Source organism: Zalophus californianus, chromosome 4 (genome assembly GCF_009762305.2).
Source record: "Zalophus californianus isolate mZalCal1 chromosome 4, mZalCal1.pri.v2, whole genome shotgun sequence".
Taxonomy (NCBI): domain Eukaryota; kingdom Metazoa; phylum Chordata; class Mammalia; order Carnivora; family Otariidae; genus Zalophus; species Zalophus californianus.
The window spans coordinates 78,027,783-78,040,563 of NC_045598.1; the positions used below are offsets into that span (position 1 = coordinate 78,027,783).

Sequence of the window (12,781 nt, forward strand, 5' to 3'; positions counted from 1 at the left end):
TGTGAGATAGGATTAGAGGTGGGTCAAGATACTGGTTGCGTCAACCTCAGGCCGGTCACCTCCAGTTGCCAGTAACCATATCTGTTTGCCCTAGTGCTTTACAAATTATCATTCTCTTTTATGCCAGATGTGAAAAACATGGGGAAATACCATTCTATTCATTTGTTTCCCTTGTTGGAGAACATTTCTGCTTTGAGACTACTACAAAGATGGATTCTGAGGCAGTAAATAAGGGATAGCAAAAATACCCAATTTATTCTCCCTATTATCAGTCTCTTTGTATTAATTAGGGTGAAAATGGGTACTGTGCATGCTCCCTAGCATACTTTTTATAAGAGAGTTAAATAATCTCTAAAATTCCTTCTAGCTCCATGAACTGTAACTAACTACTTTACTGAACTGACAAATAAGGGCAACATAATGTAACAATACCATATATAAGGATATAAGATATCATATAGCCGGAGGCCTCCATCACTTCTCTCACAGTGGTTGCTGTCAGAGGCTTGCATTTTGCCCCTCTCTGACTATCTCCTCTAGCAGATATCTTTCTTTCTCCTCCTTCCAGGACTTCCTTCTCATTTTGCCAAACTTAGAAAATAAAAAACAAATCATTAGTGCCATCCTGGAAAAAAGGTAAGATAATTGGCAGTAAGTCTTTAAATCCAACACACACACAAAGGGGATATCTTATCATACAAACTGAGGCATTCAAGCAAAACATACAATTTTTTTTTAAATCAAAGAAAATCAGTGAAATGATTATAATATGCAGAGAATATAATATACATTGACACTCCATCCTACAATTTCTTTCATTTATCTTTCTGACTTCCAATTTGGAAAAGAGAGGGATTGAAAGGGTAGAAAAAGGTAGGAACAAAAAGCAATGGCGATGAACAGGTACCTAAAACAGTGCCTCACACATTCTAGGTGATCAATAAAATAGGTGTCAAATGAACTGGATTAATGGGCATGAAAGGTAAGAAAACTTAAAATGTGGCAGTGGGGAAAAAAGCATGAAGGTGTTAAACAATGGCTTGAACTAGGTGTTTGTATCATCAATACTTTAATTATATATACATGAAGCTCTTGAATATGAATTTCCATTAAAATAGGAATAGCAGGGGCACCTGCATGGCTGAGTCAGTTGAGCAACCGACTCTTGGTTTCAGCTCAGGTAGTAATCTCATGGGTCAGGAAATGGAGCCCCGCAAGGTCTCCGCACTCAGCAGGGAGTCTGCCTGAAGATTCTCTCCCTCTGTCCCTCCCCCAACTCGTGAGCACACAGGTATGCACATTCTTGCTCTCTCTCAAATAAATTTTTTAAATAAATAAATAAATAAAATGATATAGGAATAGCAAGCATGAGGGAGGCAGTAAAGGAGTGAGGGAGGAGGAATATGGCAAAGGAGGTCAGGACAGGAAAGAGAGATGGCACATAAGAAAGTGAGCACATGGGGTGCCTAGGTGGCTCAGTCAGTTAAGCGTCTGACTTTGGCCCAGGTCATGATTTTAGGGTCCTGGGATGTGGGGAGCTCTGTTGGGTTCCATGGTCAGTGGGGAGTCTGCTTCTCCCTCTCCTTCCGCCCCTCCCCCTTGCTTGTGCTCTCTTCATCTCTCTCACAAATAAATAAAATCTTTAAAAAAAGAAAAGAAAAGAAAGTGAGCACACAACCCACACACTTCACTGGACTTCTGACCATGGTGATTCTGGTGTTCAAGGCCCAGGTCTCTATTTTTCTTCTTCATCCTCCTTTGCTCTAACAGTTGGTGCTATGCCACAGAGCACCTGCAGCTCCGCCTCCACCACACCTTCAGGGCAGCAGGACTGGGGACCCAGGAGGATGAAATGGCATGCCCAAATGTAGGAGTACATGTATTTACTTAATATTCACAGACTTTAGATCCATGTCAAAGTAGTTTACTGAAGGGAAAGAAAGAAATTCACACACACACACACACACACACCCCACACACATTTATAATCTCTCCCTATAAAATGTGATTATGGGAAAAATATGTATCATTCATTACCAATTAATAAACATAAAAAGAGCCAAAACACAGTCTAGTGAAGGAAATAAGATGGTCACTCCATTTTACTTGCAATGGATCTCAAAGCAATTTACAGTTTTCTCTAATAACAGTGATGACAATAACAGTAAGAATAGTTGGCATCTATTCGTTATTTTCACCATGCCAACTATTGCATTAAGAACTGGAAGAGGAGGCGCCTGGCTGGCTCAGTCAGTAGAGCATGGGACTCTTGATCTCAGGGTCATGAATTCAAGCCCTATGTTGGGCATAGAGCTTCCTTAAAAAAAGAAAAAAAAAGAACTGGAAGAGATATCACAAGATCACCAGAGAACTCTCATACGTTGCTGGTGGGAGTGTGAAATGGTACAGCCAGTTTGAAAAACAGTTTGGCACTTTCTTACACATAGAGATGTCGTCTGACCCAGAAATGCCACTCCTATGTATATGCTCCTCAAAACCTGAAAACCTATGTCCACACAAAAATTTTTATACAAATGTTCATAGCAGCATTACTCACAATAGCAAAAAAAAAAAAATCTAATGTGCATTAACCAAGGAATGGATAAACAACATGTTGCATACTATACAATGGAATATTATCCAACTACAAAAGGGAATTGATGTACTGACATGTGCTTCAACATTGATAAACCTTGAAATCACTATGTTAAATGAAAGAAGTCAGACACAAAAGCCACATACCATATGATTCCATTTATATGAAATGTCTGGAACAGGCAAATCCGTAGAAACAGAAAGATTAGTGGTTGCCAGCCGCTGGCAGCAGGGACGAATGGGGTGTGGTTGCTAATGGGTACTTGTAAAAAATGTTTTAAAAATAGATAACAGTGATAGTAGCTTTTATTCAACATGGTACTGTAAACCCTAGTCACAGCAATTACAAGACCAGTGCTCTAACCACTGAGCTATGGAGCCCAGTCACAGCAATTAGACAACATAAAGAAATAAAAGGCATCCAGATTGGTAAGGAAGAAGCAAAACTTTCACTATTTGCAGATGACATGATAATATGCATAGAAAACCTGGAAGACTCTCTCAAAAACTGCTGGAACTGATAAACAAATTGAATAAAGCCAGAGGATACAAAATCAATATGCAGAAATCTGTTGCATTTCTATACACCAATAATGAAGCAGCAGAAAGAGAAATTAAGAAAGCAATCCCATTTACAACTGCACCAAAAATAACAAGATATCTAGGCATAAATCTGACCAAAGAGGTGAAAGACCTATACTCTGAAAATTATAAAACATTAATTAAAGAAATTAAAGACAACACAAAGAAATGGAAAAACATTCCATGCTCATGGATTGAAAGAACAAATATTGTTAAAGTGCCTATACTACCCAAAGCAATCTACAGATTTAATGCAACAAGATTTTTCACAGAGCTAGGACAAACAATCCGAAAATTTGTATGGAACTGCAAAAGATCCCAAATAGCCAAAGCAATCTTGAAAAGGAAAAAGTGAAGCTGGAGGCATCATAATTCTGGACTGCAAGTTGTATTACAAAGCTGTAGTAATCAAAACAGTATGGTAGTGGCACAAAAATTGACACATAGATCAGTAGAAGAGAATAGAAAACCCAGAAACGAACCCACAACTATATGCTCAATTAATCTTCAAGAAAGCAGTAAAGAATATCCAACAGAAAAAAGACAAGTCTCTTTAACAAATGGCGCTGGGAAAACTGGACAGCTATAAGCAAAAGAATGAACTGGATCACTTTCTGAGACCATACACAAAAATAAATTAAAAATGGATAAAGGACCTAAATGTGAGACCTAGACAGCACAGGCAGTAACTTCTTTGACATCAGCCATAGCAATTTTTTTCTAGTTACGTCCCCGAGGCAAGGGAAACAAAAGCAAAAATAAACTATTGGAACCTCATCAAAATAAAAACCTTCTGCATGGTGAAGGAAAAAATCAACAAAGAATAAAGGGTTACTAGCCAAAATATATAAAGAACTTTTACAACTCAGGGAGCCTGTCTGGCTCAGTCAGTAGAGCAGGCAACTCTTGATCTCAGAGTCATGAGTTCTTTGAGCCCCACATTGGGCATGAAGCCTACCTAAAAAAAAACAAAAAAAAACAAAAAACAAAACTTATACAACTCAACACTAAAAAAACCCAAATAATCCAATTTAAAAATGGGCAGAAGATATGAATAGACATTTCTCCAAAGAAGATTTCCAGATGGCCAACAAACATGAAAAGATGTTCATCAGCACTTACCATCAGGGAAAGGAAAATCAAAACTACAGTGAGATATGACCTCACACCTGTCAGAATGGTTAAAATCAACAACACAAGAAACAACAGGTGTTGGCAAGGATGTAGAGAAAAAGGAATACATTTGCACTGTTGGTGGGAATGCAAACTGATGCAGCCACTCTGGAAAACAGTATGGAGGTCTCAAAAAGGTAAAACTAGAGCTACCCTACAATTCAGTAATCCAACTACCGGGTATTTACCCCCAAAATACAAAAACACGAATCCAAAGGGATACATGCACTGTTATATTTATAGCAGCGTTATTTACATTAGCCAAGATATGAAAGCAGGCCAATTATCCATCAACTGATGAATGGATAAAGAAGATGTGATTGATATATATATATATACACACACACACACACACACACACACACACACACACACACACAATGGAAGGTCATTAAACCATAAAAGACAATGAAAGCTTGCTATTTGCAATGACATGGATGGAGCTAGAGAGTATAATGCTAAGTGAAATAAATCATCCAGAAAAAGACAAATACCCTTTGAATTCACTGATATGTGGAATTTAAGAAACATAACGAGCAAAGGGAAAAAGAGAGAGAGAGAAACCAAGAAGCAGACTCTTAACTATAGAGAACTGATGGTTAGCAGAGGGAAGTGGGTGGGGGGATGGGTAAAATGGGTGATGGGAATTAAGGAGTGCACTTGTGATGAGTAGTGGGTGATGTATGGAAGTGTTGAATCACTAAATTCTACACCTGAAACTAAATTTATACTGTATGTTAACTAACTGGATTTAAATTAAAAACTAAAAAAATAGTGATAGTGGTACAAATCTGTAATTATACCAACCACCACTGACTGTGTGCTTAAAAAGGATGAGTTTTATAGTAAATGAATTTTACCTTAATAAAGTGGCTATTAAAAATTATCACATTTGAAAAAAATCAGATTTGATCCATCTTTAGTAATATGAATAAAGAATCAACCACAACAATTTTCTAATTTTTCTTAAAGATTTTTAAAAATCTTTTTTTTAAGTAATCTCTACATGCTATATGGGGCTTGAATTTACAACCGTGAGATCAAGGGTCACAAGTTCTTCTGACTAAGCCAGCCAGGTGCCCCAAGAATGTTCTTTTTTATAACTTCCTAGGGAAGTTAGGTTTCCTTCTTTCCTAGGGGGTAATTTCTTTGGCCAATGATAGAAAGAGGAAAAGGGCTCAGATTCCAGAATGCTTCCTTCTTTTTCTGTAAAAGTCCCAGAACAAGAATAATCTGAATTAGTTGACAATCTGAAACTTTTCAATAAAAAAAACTGGAAAAATTTGCAGAGACAGTTAATAAAATTTTAACATTCACCCATCATTCCACACTAGAACAACAGCTGTTTTCATTATTCTTTTTTCCCCTCTAGTCATCCACATGTAATTCATTTTATACACAGCTGTAATCAGTGTGTATATAATTTTGTATTCCTTTTCTCATTATACTGTAAACATGCTATGTTGTTAACATGGTTTTTTATAAATCATTTCCAGTGTTGCAATAGTATTTTATCCAGTTGATGTATCATTATTTTCCTAACTCTTCCCCTTACATTGATTTTAAAGTCATCTTTACCCAATTTTTCTGTGTGTAGACAAGCTGTATATAGATTTTTTATATTTCCCTTCTTTTGAATTATTTCCTTAGGTTGTTCCTCAGTGGTAGCATTTCTGGGTCATACAGTATGAACATTTTTATGGCTCTTGCTTTTTAAACTAGTATGAGTTTTTCAACATTATTTTGCGCTGTGGTGTGTATGTATGTGTGAAGATATAGACAGAAAGGTTAATTTAACAAACATGAAATGGAACTAAAGACTCTACTATTGAATTTGATTTTTTTTAAAATGGATTCACTTTTGGGGCACCTGGGTGGCTCAGTCAGTTGAGCGGCTGCCTTCGGCTCGGGTCATGGTCCCGGAGTCCTGGGATCGAGCCCCGTGTCGGGCTCCCTGCTCAGCGGAGAGCCTGCTTCTCCCTCTCCCTCTGCCTGCCTCTTTGCCTGTTTGTGCTCTCTCTCTCTCTCTGTCAAATAAATAAATAAAATCTTAAAAAAATAAAATGGAAACACTTTTACATTTTAGTTACAAAAACAGCAAATGTTCATTGTGGAACTTAAATAATTTATAAAGGATACAAACAGAAAGGGAGAGGTTTCCTGGAGGACTGATAAAACACATCACCTCCTAAATTGGAGTTTACCTAAGTATGAAATGTGATATAATGATCAGAATCTCTAGGATGCTCTGCATGGAAACCCTATGGCCTGACAAAAAGTCCACACTAGCTCCATGGAAAAAATACCAAGTAGAGCGCTGGGGGATGTGATGACCACGGGGCAAGGAGAGGAAGTTGGGTTAACACATTCCACAAGGAAAAAGGCAGAAGCTATCATCCATGTTAGAGAGTAAAGAGATGAAAGGAAGGCTAAGATAATCTCAGTGCAGTCTAGACTGAGGGGATTGGCAGAAACACAGCGACCTGTTTCATAGAAGCAATAAACAATCTCTCAGGCAAACTGAGTATCTAGAAGTATAAAAAATAAAATTAATGTTAAATATACAGAAAAATAAATTTGTCTCCTCTTTATACTATAAAGCTCAAAGATGCATGCTTGTTGGTCTAACTTAGAAGGCCAGTTCCTGAACACAAACTACAGAACATTAAAAAGTTTCTGATTTATAAGTCCATTCCTCAATTTTGCATTTTCTATACTCTGAAAGAAACTGTTTCTCTTAAGCCGAAAATCAGGTTGCCTCTTTGTAACCCTGCACTTTCCTAATCATTCCTATAACCCAATGTCAAGATTATGTTTACATACTGTCTTTATAATTTTAGTTCGCACTAGTCTGTAGTTTGCTTGGTAAGCGCTCTAAACTGTTTGTGTGGGTATATTCCATATCTTCAATAAGATTGTAAACTCCAGGAAATGGCTTCTTTTCATTCACACCTACCAATACAACGAACATTAAAATGTAGCTAGGTGATCACAGAAGCTTGCTTAATGCTGTAAGGGAACAGGATGGGAAATAGAAATATATGGCTTCGCACTTGGATTATTAATACCACCAGCTATTCTGGATTCTACCAATCTCTTAACGAAACTGTTGCTGAAATGTTGAAGACCTTAGTCCTGACAATATTGCCCATTATCTTTGCTTCATCTCCCAGCTCAGCTCACCCCACCCCACCCTATCCCCATTCTGCTGAACTTTATTAGGCAGAGATACCAAAGTATTAATGTTTTTGAAACACACCGTGCTTTTTCACATCTCTAGGCCTTTCACATGTTTTCTTCTCTCAGGAGTACCTTTCATCCACCTGAGCATCTGGATTGTCTTTCCATTCTTTATAACCCACTCTGAAGCCACCTCCTCCAGGATCCCCCATGTCTACCCCAGGAACTGTATGATGCATTCTTCTGTTCTATCTCTATATCTGGAACAAACTTCTATTGTTGCACTAAGTGTACTGTATTGTAATTAACCTACTACATGTATTTATTCCATTAGACACAATTCCAGGCTTAGTGAACATTTATCCAGGTAAGGAAGAAAGGGAGGAAAGAATGGAGAAATGGAGGGAGGGAAATGCAAGGAAGTTTCTGTGACCTCTTCTGAGCAGGAACCATGTCTTACTCATCTTCATATCTCCAGGAGTAGGGCAGGTCCTAGGACATACAGCACTCACCAAATGTATGATAAATTGTTTTGATATAAATCTTAAAGGAAAAAAAATAAACCGCCTTGGCATGAAATTCTTAATGGAAAAACTGCCATTAATCAAAACGATGTCTTGTTTGAGCCAAATCAATTGTGGTGCACATAAGCACATTAAGGGCCCAGCTTGAGACTCTATGGATCTTAGTGCCAAGAACTAAGCCAGACACTTGGAATTCAAAAATGTATGAGACATAATTCTCTCCGTGAAAGGGCTCATATTTTAGATGGGGAATCAGGTTCATAAAAAGATAATTACCATATAACACGATAAAACCTATATCTAGGACACATTCAGCATATGAGGGTACAAGGAAGACTCGTTCGTTAGGTAGCTGGAGGTGATGGTGGTGGGGAAAGGGGGGAATTCGGGAAAGGCTTCCTGAAGAAGATGGTCCCTGGGCTCAATCTTAAATGACCAAGACATGCCTTCATATGTTTGGTTGGTGGGTTGGCCTGTGAAGGAGACTACTTGCTCTACGGCTCAAGTATCCTCCTGGGAAATTATTCATTCATGCTAAAGGAAACTGAATCTTAGGTCAGTGTTGGGAGAGGCAGGCAATACTCTGTCTTCAACTGGAACCAACAGAACTGGATCTCAAAGGACATTATGCATCAGAGCATGGGGGTGGCAGAAGACTTTACCAGAGTAGCCAGGGTGTTAGAGGAAGAAAAGAGGTGTGGGATGTGATGGCAGAGAGAAAAACACTCAGGGACCCAGGCCAGAGGAAACGGCTACCCATGAAGTAGCCCAGAAAACTGTATTCCAAGACAGATTTGAGCTGTCCCTGGGGACTCTGACTTAGTTGGGAAAGAGTTTGGAGGAAGCCAGAGTTTCCACAGTTGGGAGGCTAATGCAAAGCCAGAGAAATATTTACTTGCTGCTCTTATGGACACTTTATTATTATTATTTTAAATCCCAGGTTGCTTTGTCCTATGTTGCATAAGAAAAGTATGAGACACTATTCCAGCCAGCAAAGAGTTTCTCAACTGTGTTGAGAAAGCAACTGTTTTCCTTTTTAAGTGGTACAGAAACACACTCAGTATAGAAAAATTGTGAAAGATTTCCCAGAAAAGGAGGGAATGAAAGTAGAAGGCAAAGATGAGGATATCAAACCAAGTCCAGAGGATATTTACAGAAAACATATTTGTTAAAAAAAAAAAAAAAAACCTGAAGTAAGGGGCGCCTGGGTGGCTCAGTCGGTTAAGTGTCCGACTCCGGATTTCAGCTCAGGTCATGATCTCAGGGTCTTGGTATCAAGCCCCGTGTTGGGCTCTGCACTCAGTGGGGAGTCTGCTTGAAAGGATTCTCTCTCCCTCTGCCCCCCCCATCCCCCGCTTGCATGTTCTCTCCAAAATAAGTAAATAAATCTTTAAAAAAAAAAAAACCTGAAGTAAAATAAGCTGGCAAAAACAGGCTTACTAATTAGGAGAATTTGGTGGTAGAGAGTTAAAAAAATAAGACAGTGTGCTATATTCTAAGTGCCCTCCAGGATGGTAGGAGACTGGCAACCCAGAAACTGAACTCAGGTGGGACAGTGGCTGTGGGGTAAAGTCTCAAGCAGAATGTCTTGGGAGTAAGAACACAGTCCGGAGAAAGATAATGTCTTAGGGCTGGGCGGTAGGCAAGAACTGGATCCAAAGTGAAGCGCCTACTAGATTCTGACAGATGAGGTCAGGGGAGGTGTCTGGAAAGATTTCCTGAGTCAGAAGTAGCATATACAGAGAACTCAAGGAGTCCTCAAGCAAGAGGTGAGCTGTTAACAGTCCCCAGCTGGAGCAGACAGGCTCCCAACAAAAGTGCTCGAAGTTAATTACCTTGTGTTGCCCAGTGTTGGCAGGCAAGGAATGAACAAGTGGAACTAACTGTCCAGAGCCAGCAAGACAGTGGGCTTCTGGTTTTCTGTTCAGTTATCTGAGAAGCAGGGGTGACCTGGTAGGCTAGAGATGGTGCCTGTTAGCTGTGGGTGTGGCTAACAATGTATCCTACCTCCATTTTCAGATGTCAAAACAGGATAGTTGTTAAGAAGCCCAGGCAAGTCATTGACAAAAGGCACAAGGCAAAAGAATTCTGTTCTCAACCCCTTGACTCTCCAATTACCTGGAAATCCATCACACTTGAAGGTCATCAGAATGCCCTCTTATTGTTTACCTCAGATTGGAAGAAATTGCACAAGGGTATTAAGATGTCCCATTTGTCTTATGGTCTGCTTTGAAAATTAAAGAATTTTGAAAGTTGAAAAAGGTTAATATTTTAAATGTTCCCCTTTACACTGTTTTAGCTAATACCATATTTTGAATAACATTTGCATTCTCTCATTTAACTATTTCATGAAATCTTAATTGTTTTTGGTTCTTGTTCCACTATTTTTATGCCCTTTTTTTCTTAGTAGTAGCATTTTCATCAAATTTTTAGTTTTTTTTTCATTGAAAGTAATACATGCTCATTTCAAAAGCTGAAAAATAAAAGAAGCAGAAGATTAAAAAATCATAGTCTCACAGTAATCATCTGTTTAACACTTTGAGGTATTTCCTTTCAGTCTTTTTTTCTGAGTTTATTTTTTCTTTTCTTAATTACTGTACTGTAATATTATTTATTTGAACTTCTGAATCTTGTGGTAAGCAGTGCCTGAGGGAGAAGATTTTCTAGATGAATTGTTTGTGCCCAATTACACAATTTTGTCCAGTGGGAATAACAACTCATGAGGAAACTGTTTGCTTTTAAGTTTAATCCAGATACCACAAGATACACATTCTTTCAGACTCATCAGTGTGTTCTCTTCCATCTGTGTAGTTTGCTAGGATGAGAACTATACTAAGAACCTGTGTGGCCTTCTGTTTACTGGTAGTCCCCCTTAGGAACTCTGCCAGGCTTTTTATAACATATAATCTGTTCTTAAGTTCTTCATTTTGATTTGTTTTTCAGTCAACTAAATGTTTTTTTTTTTTTCCTTGAAGAGGTTATGTGAATTATCAACATGGTTTTGAACCCTGCTACACAGGAATGTCTGTTATCTTCGTGAATGAAACAAAACGCAGCTAGGCACCACACCGTAGTCACGATCTTCTCTCCTGAAAACTGGCTCACCTTCTGACTTCTGGTATCATTCATAGCTACCAGCTCTCCCACAGTTTTCATCTTTTATTTTTCCCTATATTCCCAGAACATTTCTCAAATATGTTTTCCACATCATTGCTTCAGTACACTTCACTGTGAATTCTGCCTTTTACTCTCTCCAATTTATATTTTAATTCTGCTATTGCATATTCAGTTTACCTAGATCTATCCATCCTTACTGCCCCCTTCTCATCTCAGCCTTCTTGTTCCTTATGCTTCAGTTCAATACAGGACAGGTCTTCCTGCATCAACAAAGGATAACAGAAAAGTTTCAAAATGTCTTATAGTTCTTATACTAAGTACTATTCAGAGTTCTTCCTTTAAATCTTCATAATGAAGTGCCCCTTCACTTGTTCTAAAAGTTTTTTAAATCCTGGGAAAGGGAGCTAAAATGGCATAGTAGGAGGACCCTAGGCTTGCCCTGTTCCTCGAACACAACTAGATAAACAGCAAATCATTCTGAATACCCAAGCAGTCGAACTGAGGACTGACAGAACAATCCGCACACCTAGAGGGAGAGGAGGCCACACTGTGGAAGGTGGCAGGTGCAGAGATGTGGTTTGGGGGAGAAACAGATCACGGGAGCTGTGGAAGGGAGAGAGCCCTGATCATGGAGAGAGAGAAGAGAGAGAGAGACAGAAACAGAGAGAAGCGCCCTGGGGGATCGCATGAGGAAACCACTTCCCCAAAGCGACTGCATGGGAAAAGAAGAGGGGCTGATTTTTGTGAGTTTTTACAACCAGTGGGGCTCAAAGACTGAAGTTTTAGAGGTCCATGGCGTGGTTGGTGTGGAGCCCTGAGGGCACAGCAGTGCTTCTGTGGAGAAGGGCACATAGCCCAGGGGCAGACGGCACAATCTCAGGATCTCCTGGGATGCACTGGGAGAGATGTTTCCCTCTTCTTGGAGTGTATCTGGGAGACGTGGCATTTCATTTCCGGGGACAAAAGATCCAGCAGGCACCATTTCCCTCCCCTGCCACTCAGCATAGGCTCAGAGACACCTGTTGAGGGCACCTAACCTGGACACTGGCTCTTTGCTGTGCTTTACTCCCAACTCCACACACCTGCACTTTGGTGCAACTGCCCTTCTGGGATAAACCCGCCTCAGTCCCAGCAGAGCAAGACCCTCCCCCAGAGACCAGTGAGGGTCTCCACCGTGCCAGATCCCTAAAGTTTGGAGTTTGAAACTCAGCCAGGCTACCTGGGATAGAGTCCAAGGTGCAGTGCACTGCCTGGTGTGCAGATGGCCCAGCCACAGACAGGGTGAAGGCAGGAATCTGAGGGACACCTGGGACACCTGAAAAGGAGATTGTTCACCCTTCTGGGAAGGCATTCCAGATAGCAATGGGCATGAACTCCCCTCTCAGGGGATGAGGGAGGGGGCTGGTGCCATTTCTCTCCCCTGCCCCTCAGCATCAACTTACCGCAGTAAGCGGCACGGCGACAATGGTAGCAGTGGTAAACCACTTACACCAAGCCCCGGCCCCTGTGCTCTGCGGGGGCTGCTTTTCTCAGGCATGTGTGCCTGAGAATAAGCCTGTTTTGACACCTTATTTTAATTCGGGTTTTTTTTTTTTTTTAAGATTAACTGA

The 12,781-nt window shown here is 39.8% G+C and overlaps 1 protein-coding gene across 2 annotated transcripts in view; it reads right to left on the reverse strand.

The window, feature by feature from the left end:
- DIPK1A (divergent protein kinase domain 1A) overlaps positions 1-12,781 on the reverse strand; it is a 119,377-nt gene that overhangs the window by 56,319 nt on the left and 50,277 nt on the right. The window lies entirely within an intron of this gene.